Source organism: Paroedura picta, chromosome 8, assembly GCF_049243985.1.
Source record: "Paroedura picta isolate Pp20150507F chromosome 8, Ppicta_v3.0, whole genome shotgun sequence".
In the NCBI taxonomy this organism is placed as follows: Eukaryota; Metazoa; Chordata; class Lepidosauria; order Squamata; family Gekkonidae; genus Paroedura; species Paroedura picta.
In genome coordinates this window covers 7831360-7847534 of record NC_135376.1, presented here as the reverse complement: position 1 = coordinate 7847534, position 16175 = coordinate 7831360, and the positions used below count along the sequence as shown (strand labels likewise).

Below are 16175 nucleotides of genomic sequence, written 5' to 3'. Positions count from 1 at the left end.
AGCGTAAACAAAATTCAGAGCCAGTTTGCACAGCTAAACTGGCACCAAGGGTTTAGCTTACTGACAACTAGGATGTCAACTCACAACTACTATGTCATTTTGTATCATTTAATGCAGCCACTCTCAACCTATTTTTGGGGACTATAACCCCTTTAGGACCTCTTCTCAGGTCCCAGGGCCCCCTGCGGTAGGGAGACCACTTACGTACGAGCAAGGCTAAAAAAGGCCTAAGCTCAGGGTGAGTTAACTACTCAACGTACCTTGCCTTATATATACACAAGACAGATTTCTAGAACATTCAACCATGAAAAGCATGCGTTAATTCAATCACACAAAAGGAACAGATTACATGATTTCTTTTTCTTTCCCTTGACAAAGGACAAACTTTCGAGCAATGCATGACATGATAGGTGACAAAAAGAATATTTCATTGGTTCAGTTATCAGGGCCCCCATAAAACCTTTGGTCTCCCCTATTCATATTGTTCAATCTGTAGTCCCCTTCAAGTGTGCTAGGGCAGTGGTCCCCAATCTTTTTGAGGCTGGGGACCGGCAGGGTGCCGCACATGCGCGATTTCGGTCACGCATGGCACATGGTGCATGGCGCATGCGCGCATGCGTGGCCTGGCAGCACATGCACAATGCGCGGGCACGGCCCTGATTCCCTCTCCCCCCCTCCCGCAGTAAGAAGCTTCCTGGGCCGCAAGCTTGCGGCCCGGGAAGTTTTTTACTGTGGGGGGGGGCGGGGAGAGGGAGCTGCGGCCCGGCGCCATGGCCTTTGCGGACCGGCACCGGGCCACGGCCCGCGGGTTAGGGACCACTGTGCTAGGGCACCCCAGACGACCATATGCCCCCCCTTGAGAATGGCTGGTTTAATGTGTAGTGTTATGCTTTGCTTGCGTTCTGTTTTCAGATTTCTTATTGGCTCTACAATCCTAACCCTGACAGAGCCTTGATTTCGTTGGGGAGCTTGTTCTGCCATTTGGGGGCCACGGTCGAAAAGGCCCTGCCTCTGGTTGAGGCCAGGAGAAGTGCTTTGGGGCCAGGGATCACCAGCCTGTTGAAATGATTGGAGTGCGTTGCTCTGTCTAAACAACAACCTAGCTGGGCATAAGTTCCGCCTGGCCTTCTCTTAATTTCTCTAAAGGCTTTTCTGTTTTGTTCTAACCCTATCAACCCTTCAGTGCCATTCCTGGTAAGAGCTAACCCCATCAACCCTCCCCTCATACATCATCTGGGGGGCATCATCTGGGCATGGAATTGGGGTCACTGTGGGTGGGCAGGTAGTTCTGAATTCCCTGCATTCTCCAGGGGGTTGGACTAGATGACCCTGGAGGTCCCTTCCCACTCGATGATTCTAGGATTCGATGCCCTCTTCCTGTCCGGTCCTCCAGCTAATATGGCAGCTAGCATCTTCTCTATCCCTTGTGTGGAAAAATAACGGCAGCCAAGAAGCTGTTATTTGCAGAAGATGGATTCCAGACTGTAAAAGTACGCCTGTATAAAGTGTGGCCAGGTCATGGTCAATTTATGGCCACTCTGTAGGGTTCTCGAGGCAATAGACAAACAGAGGTGGTTTGCTGCCCTCTGTTGTCAATAAAATCAGAGTCCAGTAGCTCCTTTAAGACCAACAAAGATTTATTCAAGGCGTGAGCTTTCGAGTGCAAGCACTCGAAAACTCACGCCCTGAATAAATCTTTGTTGGTCTTAAAGGTGCTACTGGACTCTGATATCATTGTGCTACTTCAGACCAACACGGCGACCCATTTGAATCTATCTCTGTAGCCGAGGGGCACTTCGATTAAATGCCATGAAGGCCCTTTCAAGGCAGTTGTCCCCCTCCTTCTAAAACCTCACATCCACTTTCATTCCATTCTCCCTTTGTGTAAAAAACACGGAGAGAACTTTTCGATGCGCTGCCAGATATTAAAGGACCCGATAATGTCCGCTAATGGGCTTTCGTTGACCTTAACTCGCCCCCAAAATAGGCCTCGTGGTCTGATTTGCTGAAAGAGATGATGCTGGCCAAAACTCTCTCCAACAACAAATTCTGCTTTTCAAGGCTGCCGTTCAGAATCCCGCCAAGGAAATGCAGAGCTCACTTAAACCCCGATTAGGCATGATAAGTGCCTCCCCTTCGTCCCATGAATAGCTCAGTGGTGGTGGTGGTGGTGGAGAGTGCTGTTGGACTTACAGTGACCCTGCTGGGATTAGCTGGATCCACGGAGGAGAAGTCTATCAATAGCTACTCGTCAGGGTGACTGAGCGGAAACTCCACATTGGCCCATTATGCACGGAATGGAAGGTCCGCATTCGGGGGTGGAATGGTGGCGGCTAAAATCACCAATTATGCACACTGCAGGCAGCAACCGGGCGCCAAGTCAACGTATGCTGCCGAAAAAGCCGTGTTAGCGAGATGTGGAAGAAAGTGGAGCTCCAGAGTAGCCGCGTGCATATTCGGATACTATGGGTTTTGTCACCGTTGTGTTACGTCCCGTGCATAAGCGGTTTGCTTCGCTTCTTTCTCCTCTGCGTTCTCCATGCCGCCGTTTCAGCGGCCGTGCATAATTGGCCATTCAGAGGCAACTAAAGCTTCTGGATCCCAGAGCCAGGAGGCAACATCAGGGGAAGGCCGCGGCTTCTGTGCCATTGTTGGCTGTCCAGAGGAACTGTGTGAGACATGATGCTGGACTAGAGGGACTGTTGTTGCTGGCTGGGAAGGGACGTATATAAATTAATACTACTAGTAGCCAGCTTGGCGGAGTGTTTAGGAGTGACAACTTGTAATCTGGCGAGCCGGGTTTGATTCCCCGCTCCTCCACATGCAGCCAGCTGCAGCCAGCTGGGTGACCTTTAGCTAGTCACAGCCCTGATAGTGCTGTTTTCCCAGAGCAGTAATCTCAGGGCTCTCTCAGCCCCACCCACCTCACAGGGTGTCTGCTGAGAGGAAAGGAAAGGAAAGGGGATTGCACACTGCTTTGAGACTCCCTTGGGGAAGAGAAAAGCGGAATATAAGAACCAAATAATAATATTAATATTAAGAATAAGAATATGTGGTTTAGTGGAGACTGGGGGTGGGGATCTCAGCGCTAGCATCGGGGACGTGTAATGGCCACTGGCTGGCACACAGGGTCCAGCCTGCTATTGGTTGTTCTGTTTGTCCAATTGGGGGGGTTCTGATTAGGGCCAATTAGGTACCCCATCTCAAATACTAACCTGGGTGGACCCTGCTTAGCTTTCAAGGTCTGATGAGGTCAGACCAGCTGAGGCTATCTGCCAGAATCTTTTTTTTTTTTTAAGAATTGGTTATTGATAGATCCATATGATAGGATATCGAGGTTTTGCAATCAGGGTTGCCAGCTCTGGGTTGATTGGGAAATATCTGGAGACTTTAGGGGTGGAGCCAGGAGTGGGTGAGATTAGGGGGCAGCATTGGGGAAGGGCCTCAGTGGAATTTAATGCTGTGGAGTCCAAGATAACTGATCTCTTTTCTCCGAGATAACTGATCTCTTTCGTCCGGAAATGAGTTGTCACTCCAGGGGATTCCAAGGTTCCACCTGGAGGCTGGCATCCCTGTTTACAGCGGATGGTCACAAGAACTGGGGGAGGGAACAGGACTTCTGCAGAAAGTGCTGCTGTTTGGGGAAGGTCAGAGAGAGCAGCACACAGAATCACGCCTGCTGATTGGGCTGAAGCTCTTTGGGGGCGTAGAATCTCCCCACCCACCCCCAGATCTGATGCCCCATAAGAGTGCATCTTGGCCTCTAGTTACCCTGCTGCAAACACAACAAGCATCACCCAAAGCCTGAAGTCTCTGGTGTTCTTTTCTTCCAACTCCATGAAGCACTGCCCCACTCCTCCTCATGACTCAGGGAAGTGGGGTGTGCCCTGCGTAACACCCACCCACCCACCCACTCACCTCCCTTTTCAGCAGCCCCGCTGCATTTGCAGTTACAGCAGAGAAAGGGGAAAGGCATGGGGGGAAATAATCAGAAGACCAGTTCCTTTATTATTATTTTGTGCAACATGGAAACCAATCCGCACATTCCAAGCCTTGAAAAAAAACTAGTTATATGGAAGAAAGCAGTCTTCCGGGTAGGGTGGGGCATCCACTGACCCCACCTTGACACAAAGCCTGGCCATGAATTGCTACAGCCTGGGTCACACAACCGCAGCCGTTCTAAGCACTCCTCCGAAAACCCCGCTCCAAGAAAGGGGACTTCTCAGTTTGGGGCCCTCGCTGGAAAGAGGCTTCCACATACCTGCCCTAGCCATCTTCTCCAACCTGGCACACTCCTTTAGGAAAGTGTAGTAGGACTTCATCTCTCCTTCCGTGATGCGGACGATGGAGAACGGGGGGCTCTCACACGCCTGCTTCCTGCATCTCTTGCACCAAGAAGCCATTGGGTGAGCCGAGACAAATCCGGCCGTCGGGCTTAACCCCTTTACTGCGCTTCTTTGACTCCCGCTAGATTTCTATCCCTGCCGATGATTTATCCAGCTTAAGTTCATTCAAGGTCACTGTAACGTACGGCAAGCTCCCCGTGGCCATTGGCTGAGGCCTTCAGAGGCTTATTGGCTGCACCGGTTGCTTCTCGTTCGCCTTTAAATATCGGTTTCATTTTGTTTTCTTGAGATGCTCAGCCGAGGGCAGGTCCCACCGGGACGGATCCTGCTGAACGTTCAGGGATTGCTACGGGAAAAACACCGGGATGGGAAACAAAGTGTGCGTCCACGGGGAGTTTCTGCTGTCCTTTGGCATTCAGATTGGAGTGGGTTCTTTCCCAGGATATTTTGTGAGTCCCTTTGGGAAACTGATGGAATCAACTTTAGCTCACAAAAGCTTATACCCTGGAAAATTTATTGGTCTTCACGGGGCTACCTAGGTTGGCCAGCTGTGGGTTGGGAAATACCTGGAGACCTTGGGGGTGGACCCAGGAGTGGATGGGATTTGGGGCGAGGAGGGACCTCAGGGGAGTCTGATGCACTGGAGTCCCCCCTCCAAAGCAGCTGTTTTCTCCAGGGAAATTGAGCTCTTTAGTCTGGAGATGAGCTTTAAAACCGGGGGATCCCCAGGTCCCATTTGAGTGTTGTTCAGTAACCAAATGTAATGGGCATATTGCTCTCACTTGAAATTGGTAATAGACTGGAGGTAAATGCCACAGCCAACTCTCAGTAGCTATTTTCTTTAAAAGCCCTTTGGTGGTGCAGGATAAATAGCCGACATGAGGGAGGTTAAGACAAGCAAAGCAAGTGGGGGGAGCTGCCGTGCACATGTTCTTTTAATGATGTAAAAGGCCTCTGAATTCCCATCAGCAATGAGCAAGCCATGGGGGAGTTGGTTCCACGTAGTAACAATCTTTGTTCGGGAATAAACATTATGTAAATACGGCTGGGCAACTCAGTTGGGATGGTCTGATCTTGAATATTGCAGAATTCCTGCATGAAACAAGCTTCTTCCTCCATGGAGGAATAATAAAATTCTGGGCTTTTCTGCACTCCATAATTGTAGCGTTATACTTACCCTCTGAAGCCACTATATTCCGGGCGCTCCGCATGATGTTGTCAACTTCCCGTGTCTGGCCAGTAAATTGCTAGCTACATCCGCCATTTTAAAGCGCAAGTTGGTTAATCCCAAAAGTGGATTCACCAACCTAAAAAGCGCTATCCCCCAGCAGACTACATGGCAAATAAATGTATGGAGGCGAAGAAGCGCTATCTCTGCCTCCAATGTCCCATGTTGCACCTCCCTCCCTCTCCCTTCTTCTGGGGGATGGGAAATGCTTTTTTAAAATGGAGAACAGCCTGGAGCAACGAATAGGCGCACAAGCAATTCCAGAAATAAAGTATGTTTTTCCAAAGTTGTGACATAAAGCATGTCCCTTTAAAGTCCCCCCCCCCGAAAAAAAATCAGGAACAAGATTAATGTTTAAAAGTATCTGAAGACTCGTGATTCCTTAGGGGTGGCATTCAAAAAGCAAGAAAGAGGAAGACCTAACATGAGATTGGTGGACAATAAAAGAAGCCTTTGGTCTGGAGCAGAGGAGGCCAAACATGGCAGACTGACATGGACTCATGGGAATTGTAGTCCATGAACACCTGGAGAACCACAGTTTGGCCACCCCTGGAAGATCTAACCAAGGCTGTTAATGAGAGGATGTTTTGGAGGACATTCATTATTAAGGTCAACGTAATTCGGAAGCAACTTGATTGCACACAACACACACACACACATTTTAAAATTTCAGATAAAAATTAACCATGTGCTTGTTTAAGCAATGTGAGCTGGCCAGGGTAATAACTCTGAAGCTGTGCCTTTAGAAGGATGACCCGCTGAACTTTGCAAATGCAGATAAATCTCAGTATCAAAGAACAGGGGCTTAAAGCGCTAAGGCTAAGCCATCTTCACTATGGCTAAGTCACACCGTCTGGTTTGTGCTACAGAAGGGCAAGACACCCAGAAGGACATGTAGCCAAGGGAGGTTTCCCTCTCTTGCTTAGTGCACTGGAGTTCAGTCCTGGCCATGTTCTGGAAGCTGTGCTGAAGCATCACCCATTTTCCATTTCGGTGGGATAGAAATTTAGCTCTAAACATTCCACCATTCATTCATTCATTCATTCATTCATTCATTCATTCATTCATTCATTGTTTTGATCTATATCCTGCCACTTCCCAGCAGGCTCGTGGCGGGTCACAGTAGTCTTAAAAATCCCATTAAAACTCTCCATTAAAAGACTCTAAAACAGTGGTCCCCAACCTGCGGTCCGCGGCCCGGTGGCGGGCCACGAAGGCCAGGGCGCCGGGCCGCGGTTCCCTCTCCCCGCCCCTCCGCAGTAAAAAAACTTCCCAGGCCGCAAGCTTGCGGCCCGGGAAGCTTCTTACTGCGGGAGGGTGGGGAGAGGGAATCAGGGCTGTGCCGCGCATCGCGCATGCGTGGCTGGGCCGCATATGCGCGCTGCACGGCCGAAATCGCGCATGCGCGGCATTTGTGTGCATGCGCGAAAGTGCCGCACATGCTCGATTTCGGCCGCGCAGTGCGCATGCGCGGCCTGGCCACGCATGCACGGTGCGCGGGCGTGAGCACGCATGAGCGCTGCGCGGGCGGGGCAGTTGCCCTGCCGGTCCCCAGCTGAAAAAAGGTTGGGGACCACTGCTCTAAAACGCATAACATGGCGAACAACAACCCACTCCCACCCCCTACAACCAAAAGCGTAGAGAAAGTAGAGCAAATGGACCATGTTGGCGTGCCTTCTCTCCCCCTGGCATCCGCCATCCTCGTTGCCCCAGGGAGTGTGGCACCATCCATCCAAATTGGCTGCATGATGAGGTCATTGATATCAACGTGGAATGGGGGCCCGTCATCACGGCCTGGATACTGACTCAGAGGAGGACACAATGACATCCTTGGCTTTGGGCAGTCAGTGGCCCAAACATTCAGCCATGCGTTCCATTTATATGTATCCTGCCCTTCTTTCAACACAAGAAAAACCAAGAATTCACCTGTTCTCATATTGATCCCTGATGCTGGCCTTAGGTACAGAACTGAGCCAAAAATATCACAGAGAGGGTGTTTGGCAAACTCTTTTCAGATTAAGTATCAAGTGACGTGCATACCTTGGAGATACTCTCTGTGCAGATGTCACCTGGCGGGTGAGGGAGCTGGTGTAGGATAGTGGGGAGAGCGTCAGACAAGGATCTGGGAGAGCCAGGTTCAAATACTCACTCTGCCCCGAAAGGTCATCATGAGGGACCTTGGGCCAGACACATCCTCACAGCCTAGCCTTCCACACAGGGTTGTTGTGTTGATGAGGATAAAACAGATGAGGGGGAAATGACTGATGGCTTGATTTAGATTATTATACCTCCCTTCCATACGACTCTGGGCGGTTTACATAAAATGTTGTAGGGTAATTAGATAGAACATCGTAATAAATATAACAATCATATCAACCAGAACAATATGTCAACAGGAGCGGTAACTATAGCAGAACACTTAGGTAGGTCAAATTATTCAGTCATGGTCATTGGTCATTCCCGGCCCCAAAGAGGCTCACCTGGCCTCAACTAGAGCCATGGCCTTTTCAGTCCTGGCCCCTACCTGGTGGAATGAGTTCCTGGAGGAGCTACAGGCCCTGTGGGAGCTTTTGGCTTTTCTCAGGGCCTGTAAGACAGAGCTCTTCCACCAGGTCTATGGTTGAGGCCAGTGCGGAGAGAAGATCTGTGGGCCCCCCCAAAGGAAGGTATTCCACCATGTTTTAACAGTGGTGGCCTGCAGTTCTCCCCTAGTCCCAGCAGGTGCAGAGGGGGGGGGGGGTTGGTTTGCCACCATGCTTGTTATTGGACTCTGTATTTCTGTAATTGTTGTAATTTTAGTGCGGTTTTTAGGGGACTTAGTATTTTATTTTTATCTTGTAACCCGCCACGAGACGGCTCTGCTGAGAGGGGTGGGAAATAAATTCAAATAATAAAAATAATACCCTGAATTCAACTTGGTTAGACTTCAGGGTGTCACTGGAGTCAGGCCTTGTTCTGTTGCTTCAGACCTGTGCAGCTACCGACCTGAATGTGTCTTCATGGAAAGGACCCCACTAAGCCGCATGGAACGGGGACATCTGACAAAGTGTGCCATGCACATGAAAGCTTGCACCCAGAATCCAGCTTGGTTGGTCTTCAAGGCAGCCCTGGACTCAAACTTTGTCCTGCTGCTGTTGACATTGCTGGACACACCTTCTGATTTAACCCCATTATGTCAGACTCCAAAATAGCATTGGTCTGATTTTCCTAATGGGATTTGCTCACAGGCCGTAGCCGTGCCTAACAGTTGCCGCTGGTATCTCGAGCTTTGTACGCAAAAGCTACCTCTACATTCCCGTGGGTTTGGCCCTTTATATCTGGATCCACCAGAATAACATAAAATGTGTGCTGGTGTTTTAGAACTCTTCCTTGGGGGAAGACCTTTTCTCTGTATCCCATGTCTAGTGCCAGAAGAACCTAATACAGGGATGACACCCTGCAGGAATTGCAGCTTATCACCATATTATTTATTTATTTGTTTGTTTATTTATTTATTTGCCGTACGGCATGTGTGTGATATAACCAGGAGATCCTAAGATTGTCTGGCTGACGGGCAAGGGATGTTTGAGGGTGGCTTGCCATTGCCTGCAGCATGGTATTCTTTGGAGGTTGCACTGCAGGTTGCCCTGCTTAGCTTCCAAAATAAATCCTGGGCTCATCTCCAGACTACAGAAATCCGTTTCCCTGAAGAAAACGGTGCTTTGGAGGGTGGGGCCCTGCGGCGTTGTACCCCACTGGAGTCCCTGTACTCCGAAGACCTCGTACCCCAAATTCCTGGGATTTGATTACCCTACCCCCCTTCCCCATTGACTGCCGGTGGCCAGGGGAAATTCGGTGACCCTGAATTGAGTAGATGGGGTCAGTTTGGGGGAGTTGGTAGCAGGCCATGCTTGGTTATAGGTCATTCATCATCATTCAGCTAGTAATAAAAACCACTGAGGGGGGAAATACAACGAGCAATAGAAAAGTGAGTGGGGGGAGCAGATGATGGGCCGACATGTGGAGGGGGTCCCACCTCTCTTGCCCTGCATCCTTTCCTCAGCCACCTCCAGGAATTCTCTGGCTTCCCTGCCTCCCTTTCCCTCTGCAAACCCTGAGAGGCCTCTATGACTGACCGAGGGGACGGAGACAGAGACAGAGACAGAGACAGAGACAGAGACAGAGACAGAGATAGAAAGTCAGACAGAGAAACACACACACACACAGACAGGGGGAGAGAGAGAGAGAGAGAGAGAGAAAGATAGAGACAGAGAGACACACAGAGAGAGACAGAGAGAGAGAGAGAGACAGTGGGAGACAGAGACAGTGGGAGACACAGAAAGAGAGACACAGATAGACAGATAGACAGAGGCAGAGGGAGATAGAGACAGAGAAAGACAGAGACAGACAGACAGACAGACAGACGCTGATCAGCCACCACAGCCATTTCTCCCCTTCTGCCGCCACCGTTTCATCTTTGTGTGCTGCTTCAGCTTTGTTTGGAGTGGCTGGAGAGGACGGCTGAGAACCACTTGGCTGGGGACCGTACAGGAGAGGGAGTGGGCACAAGGTCCAGTGTCCACTCATGTACCTGGTGTCTTAATGCCTCCCGGCACCCTCTCCTGACAGCCACTGCTTTAAGAGGCGAGTCATCACCAATACGGCTTGCCTTTTATACAGTGGAGGATTCTAGGTGCCATTATCGGATCACACTTGCCCCAAATGTCCAGGCTTTTAAAAACAATCATCATGCCAACCCCTTTTCAGAGCCAGTTTCTGCAGTTATCCTGATTTAGGGATGCCAGGCCCCTGCTTGGGCTGGGGATCCCCTACTTTGGCACCTCCTCCGTGCTATAGTGATTTTAAAAAGTGGGGGATCCCCCTTAATCCACCCCCCCAAAACTTGTGGAGCCAGCCTTTGCAGCTCCACCCACTGCCGTTGCAGGTCAGCTCCCCCCCCTCCACTGGAAATTCACAGAACCACAAAGCATCTCCGTTGTGCACTCCTGCCCCTCCCCACACCTGAAACATGCAGAGCATTTCTGGCTCTGCTTGTTGACATCAGGCACATCCACTCCCCCCCCCCAGCCCCGAAACATGTGCAACTGGCAGTTTTGGGTAGGTGGGGGAGCCGGCATGCATAAAGGTGAAGCGTGGAGCCACAAACACTGGCTCTGCAAGTTTCAGGAGGGAGGGAGCGGGTTCCACCATAGAGTTTTGCCCCAAAGCCAGAGCGCCACTTCTGAAGTGCTGACCTCATTTCTGTGTGACGTCAGCACATTGGGGAGCTCCCAACTACGCCCCTCAAGTCCTCCCACACTGCCAGCCTCTTCTACCTAGCCATTCTATCCTGACCTCATCACAGCAGGAGAGGATATCCCGTTTTTAAGGGCTTGAAAAGCGATTACAGAAGCCGAATGACATCAGCGCTCCACTTTCCAAAATACGGGACGGATGGACTCACATTCTATCTGTACTCGAAAAAGCGAGCATTGGTTCACAAAAGCCCACCACCCTTCCACAAATTTCGTTATTCATTAAGGTGCAAAAAACCTAGCTAATCAGGCATGGCCAAACTGTGGCTCTCCAGATGTCCATGGACTACAGTTCCCATGAGCCCTGCCAGTGCTGGCAGGGGCTCATGGGAATTGTAGTCCATGGGCATCTGGAGAGCCACAGTTTGGCTACCCCTGCTTTAAGGTGCTAGAATCACAGAATCGTAGAGTTGAAAGGGACCTCCAGAGTTATCTAGTTCAACCCGCTACACTATGCAGGACACTCACAACTACCCGCCCACCCACGGTGACCTCAATTTCATGCCCAAGTGACCCCCTCCACCAAAAATCTCCAGAATCCAACCTGGCCTGGAGGAAATTCACCTACCACCCCACAGTGACGAACACTGTGCTACTGGATTCTTGCTCTTTTCTACTGTCCTAAGTAAACACTTGATAACATCTTAACACAGCCCACGGCGCCGCGGGCGCCGCGGACTAAATAAAGCTGTAAGGGCTGTGTGGGAGGAGTTAGGGCAGGCTCGGTCCGGGATGAGCCTGCCGATTGGCTCGCCTGCCGATTGGTTTGGCCGATTCCCACCCTACTCACAAGGAAGCAACTGTGAGCCGCGCAAAGCACGGCTTGCAGTTGCTTCCTTGCTGGCGGCCTAATGTGGCGAGAGGCAGTTGCTTCCTTGTGAGTAGGGTGCGAGCCGCCCAGGTTTCACGCGGCGAGCACAAGGGAGCCCCCGGCATTGGAGTTCACACCGCCTACATCAAGAAAATGGCCGCCAGCAGAAGACGCCGCCCGGGAGCCCGCCCGCTCACCGGTAAGTCACCTTTTACTCTGCCCCAGCCTGCTAGCGCCCATTGTATTTCGGATACAATGGGCTTTTTTACTAGTTTAATATAAAACAGTTCGGAGCAACGGAGAAATTTTAAGATGGGGGATGAACCCAGGCATGGCTGGGGCCCTAAGCTTCTTGAAATGAACAACAGGCGGTGACTAAAACCACTTTTCTTTCTGGGACCCATGCACCCTTTTCTCCCCGCCTTCTGAAATCAATACAACAGCTGTCCTCCACGATCCCTGCGTTTTGTCATCGGCTCCTACATAGCAGACTCCAGTATTGATCCTTTTCAGAAACGCGATGCTTCACAGGCCTCAAGAGTAAGCAGGTCTCAACAGCAGCCTCCGTGGGAGACAATGTTTACTGTCCTTTCCTTGTGCGTTCTTGTCGTGGGCGGGCGGGTTTTCATCGGCGACGGAACGCCTCCGGCAGTAGCCAGTGTAGACGTAACAGTCCCATTAAGGGACTGACTTCAGAGCCAGCCAGTTTCTCTGCAAAGCTACACTGAGGCCTCCAATCAGACTACCAAAAAGCAGATTTTAAAACCGACGTAGAACTGGATCGCAACTAGATCCCAAAAGAAGCACAGAGGTGCCACCAGGGTCTGTTTGCATGGCTCTTCTTCCTGGTACTTTGATCCCCAGACCTCTTGGTCCCTTACTACCATGATGGATTCAATCAGCAACATCATGGCCCCAGGAGGAGAGATGCCAATGTTGTCTCATGTCCCCCTGATGGCTGTAAGCCCACCGAGTCCACATGGTTGCAACCAGCAGAAGACCAGGAGGGCAGGGAGCAGGCAGGGTAGCTGGCCGTCATGCTGCACCAAGATTTGAGTGAATCATGGATTCCTAGGAAAACCGACATCACTAGGGCGGTGGGTTCAAAGACCAGGATGCTGGGAGTTCATTTTTGCATGATGGTACAAGAGTCAACCCTGAACCTAAGAGAGATCTTCCAGAGTGAAGCAGGAGATCTTCCAGCAAGAGATCTCCCAACTGGCGCACGCTATTGGTCAGTCTCACTTTGAACTGACTGGATCCAGCAGACAGGATCTAGCCACGAATGTATCAGTTACACTGCAGGCTTGATCCTGCCTCAGACCTCGGACTTGGTCCTCAGCAGAACTACAGACACAACGGTCTGTATTTGGGCTTGGTGCTGTTTGAGCTTGGTAAGTTTGCCAGTTGAACTGGGCGGTCCAGAGTTTTCACTGAGCGTTTGGAAAAACTGAAAAAATACCGGGCATTTAAATATCTGGTGTGGGGTTTTTTCCCTTCAAATTTCTCCCTGGTCAGACATTGCAAATGCTGAACACTTTGGGCCAGGACTTCTCAACCAGGAATTTGTGAAACCCTGGGGTTTCTTGGTAGCCTTGGAAGGGTTTCCCGAATGGGTGGGAGTTAACTTTTTATATATTTTTAGAATTCGTTTATCGGGTGATATGACCATATATGGTCATGTGGGACAGAATCACAGAATCATAGAGTTGGAAGGGGCCATACAGGCCATCTAGTCCAACCCCTTGCTCAATGCAGGACCCCCCCCCCAGTGGCCAATGATGGTGCTGAATGAAGTCGACAACATCTACTGGGTCATGGGAGGAACCACGCAGAATTAATATTTCACAGTTTTCCCCCCACGATCCCTGGCATAGATTAGCATTTCAGAGGGCAGCTGTGTTGGTCGGCAACAATTCAATTCGAAAGAAATTCTGTCTAAACATCCAGAAGAAGTTCCTGACAGTCATACCTGTTTCTCAGTGGAACAGGCTTCCTCGGGAAGTGGTGGATTCTCCATCTTTGGAGATTTTTAAGCAGAGGCTGGAGAGCCATCTGACGGAGAGGCTGATTCTGTGAAGGTTCAAGGGGGTGGCAGGTGACAGTGGATGAGCGGTAGGGTTGTGAGTGTCCTGCATAGTGCCAATTAGATGAGGCCAATTAGATTTTTGGAGCGTTAAGCTTTCAAAAGTCAAATCTCTCTGACAACAGCAGAAAGGATGCAAAGAAAGTATCTTACAAAGGGAGTTTTGACTCTCAAAAGCTTATCCCCCCCCAGTAGTTTCCTCTCCCCACTTTGCTGAATGGCTTAATTAGCCATCTTGGTATAGTGGTTAAGAATAGTGGCTTCTAATCTGGGTTTGATTCCCCATTCCTCCACATACAGCCAGCTGGACAATCTTGGGCTGATCACAATCCTGTTAGAGCTGTTCTCACAGAGCAGTTCTGTCAGAGTTCTCCCAGCCCCACCTACTTCACAAGGTGTCTCGTTGTCGGGAGAAGAAGGGAAGGCAATTGTAAGCTGCTTTGAGACTCCTTCGGGTAGAGAAAAGCGGCATATAAGTACCAACTCTTCATCTTCTTCAGTAATCTCAGGGCTCTCTCAGCCTCTCCTCCCTCACAGGGTGCCTGTTGTGGGGAGAGGAAAGGGACAGTGACTGTAAGCTGCTTTGAGACGCCTCCTGGTAGAGAAAAGCAGTGTATAAGAACCAAGTCTTCTAAAATTTCCATTTTAAACCCACAGCCCCTTGACCCTTTGCTATAGGAGGGAACAGTTAAGATCCCTTCCTCTTTTTGACTCCCCCTTTCAAAAACTACTGACCTGGCAACCTTCTTTGGCAAAGGTTTAAAAATCAAGCACATCTCTTCCATCTGTCCATCAAATGTCTTACCTCCTCAAGCGTAAAATCTCGTACCAAGGGGAAAAAGGCTTATAGAGCATGTTTATAATGCATTTTATAAGGACATTTTAATCTACTTATTTCACATATGAGCCTCTTGTGGCGCAGAGTGGCAAGGCAGCAGACAGGCTGTCTGAAGCTCTGCCCATGAGGCTGGGAGTTCGATCCCAGCAGCTGGCTCAAGGTTGACTCAGCCTTCCATCCTTCCGAGGTCGGTAAAATGAGTAGCCAGCTTGCTGGGGGGTAAACGGTAATGACTGGGGAAGGCACTGGCAAACCACCCCGTATTGAGTCTGCTGTGAAAACGCTAGAGAGCGTCACCCCAAGCGTCAGACATGACTCGGTGCTTGCACAGGGGATACCTTTACCTTTATTTCACATAGTTCGTTTTGTGTCAGTCATGGGAGAAGGCAGAAAATCGTATCCCAAACTGGAGCTCTACCCCCTTGACACGGAAGCCCCCTTTGCCACACTCTGCCATCTACACACACACTGGAATCTTGAGGGCTGGAAATCCCAAAACGCTTTGAAAAAAATAAACTTTAGGTTTTCATGACGTTCAGTTCCATAAAGGTAAAGGTATCCCCTGTGCAAGCACCGGGTCATGTCTGACCCTTGGGGTGATGCCCTCTAGTGTTTTCATGGCAGACTCAATACGGGGTGGTTTGCCAGTGCCTTCCCCAGTCATTACCGCTTACCCCCCCAGCAAGCTTTTTACCAACCTCGGAAGGATGGAAGGCTGAGTCAACCTTGAGCCGGCTGCTGGGATTGAACTCCCAGCCTCATGGGCAGAGCTTTCAGACTGCATGTCTGCTGCCTTACCACTCTGCACCATACCCAGTAGTAAAACAGCTTTTTCTGTTTGCATTTTCCCAGGACAACTGCAGGACGCAACACAGCCATGCTTCTCTCGGCCCGAGATCTCTTCCTATTGCTTCTCATTTTCCCTGCATCGCCCTAGCTCCCCCAAGCCCAAAGCTGCAATAACAGGAACAAAATCTTACCCCAGCTGGAAGGAGTCTCTATGGCTTCCAGCACGTTAGCTCCAGAGGTCTTGTGTGTCCTCTCTCTCAGCCAGGAAAACAGTTGCAGTGGCAGCACACGGGGCCAGTTGTGCAGGATTCATTGTCGTTGTCCCCCCCCCCCCCCCCAGGAAACAGAAAAATCACGCAGCCCTGTGGAGCAGGTAACAGCAGCTTCTGGCATTGCGTCGCCCTTGGCAACTGCTGGCGCTACATACTTTACCCCCATGCCAAGGAGGGCTTCTGCAGATGGTGCTCCACACCCGCATAGCCCTCCGCTACCCACTGTGAAGTCCTCAGACGCTGCAGCATTGCGAGGAGGGTGTTCGGCAGGAAACTGGGACCGAGACCCAAGCAGCTCCAAATCCCAAACAAAAAGCCTGCGTGGTACTCAAATCCGGAAAACCAAAGGATTTTCTAAAAGCTTGTTCAGCCCACGTTTACCTTGGAGGCTCCTCAAGAGAGGTGTTGGGGGGGGGGGAGGAGATGGGGGTCAGAGGTTGAGTTTTGAAAGACGTTCTGCAGACAAACTAAGGGTCAAGTATCCTCTCTTCCCTTCCTAGGGATGCCAGCC

At 50.5% G+C, this 16175-nt stretch overlaps 1 protein-coding gene across 10 annotated transcripts in view; it reads right to left on the bottom strand.

The window, feature by feature from the left end:
- The window catches only part of MCF2L2 (MCF.2 cell line derived transforming sequence-like 2), a 205670-nt gene that overhangs the window by 166928 nt on the left and 22567 nt on the right, over nt 1-16175 (bottom strand). Inside the window, exon 1 of one of the 10 annotated variants that reach the window (XM_077348270.1) lies at nt 15584-15717. The exons of the other annotated variants lie outside the window; for them this stretch is intronic. The gene's annotated coding sequence lies outside the window, so the exon portion shown is untranslated. Of the gene's footprint in view, nt 1-15583; nt 15718-16175 lie in introns of those variants that run through there. 10 annotated transcript variants of the gene reach the window in all.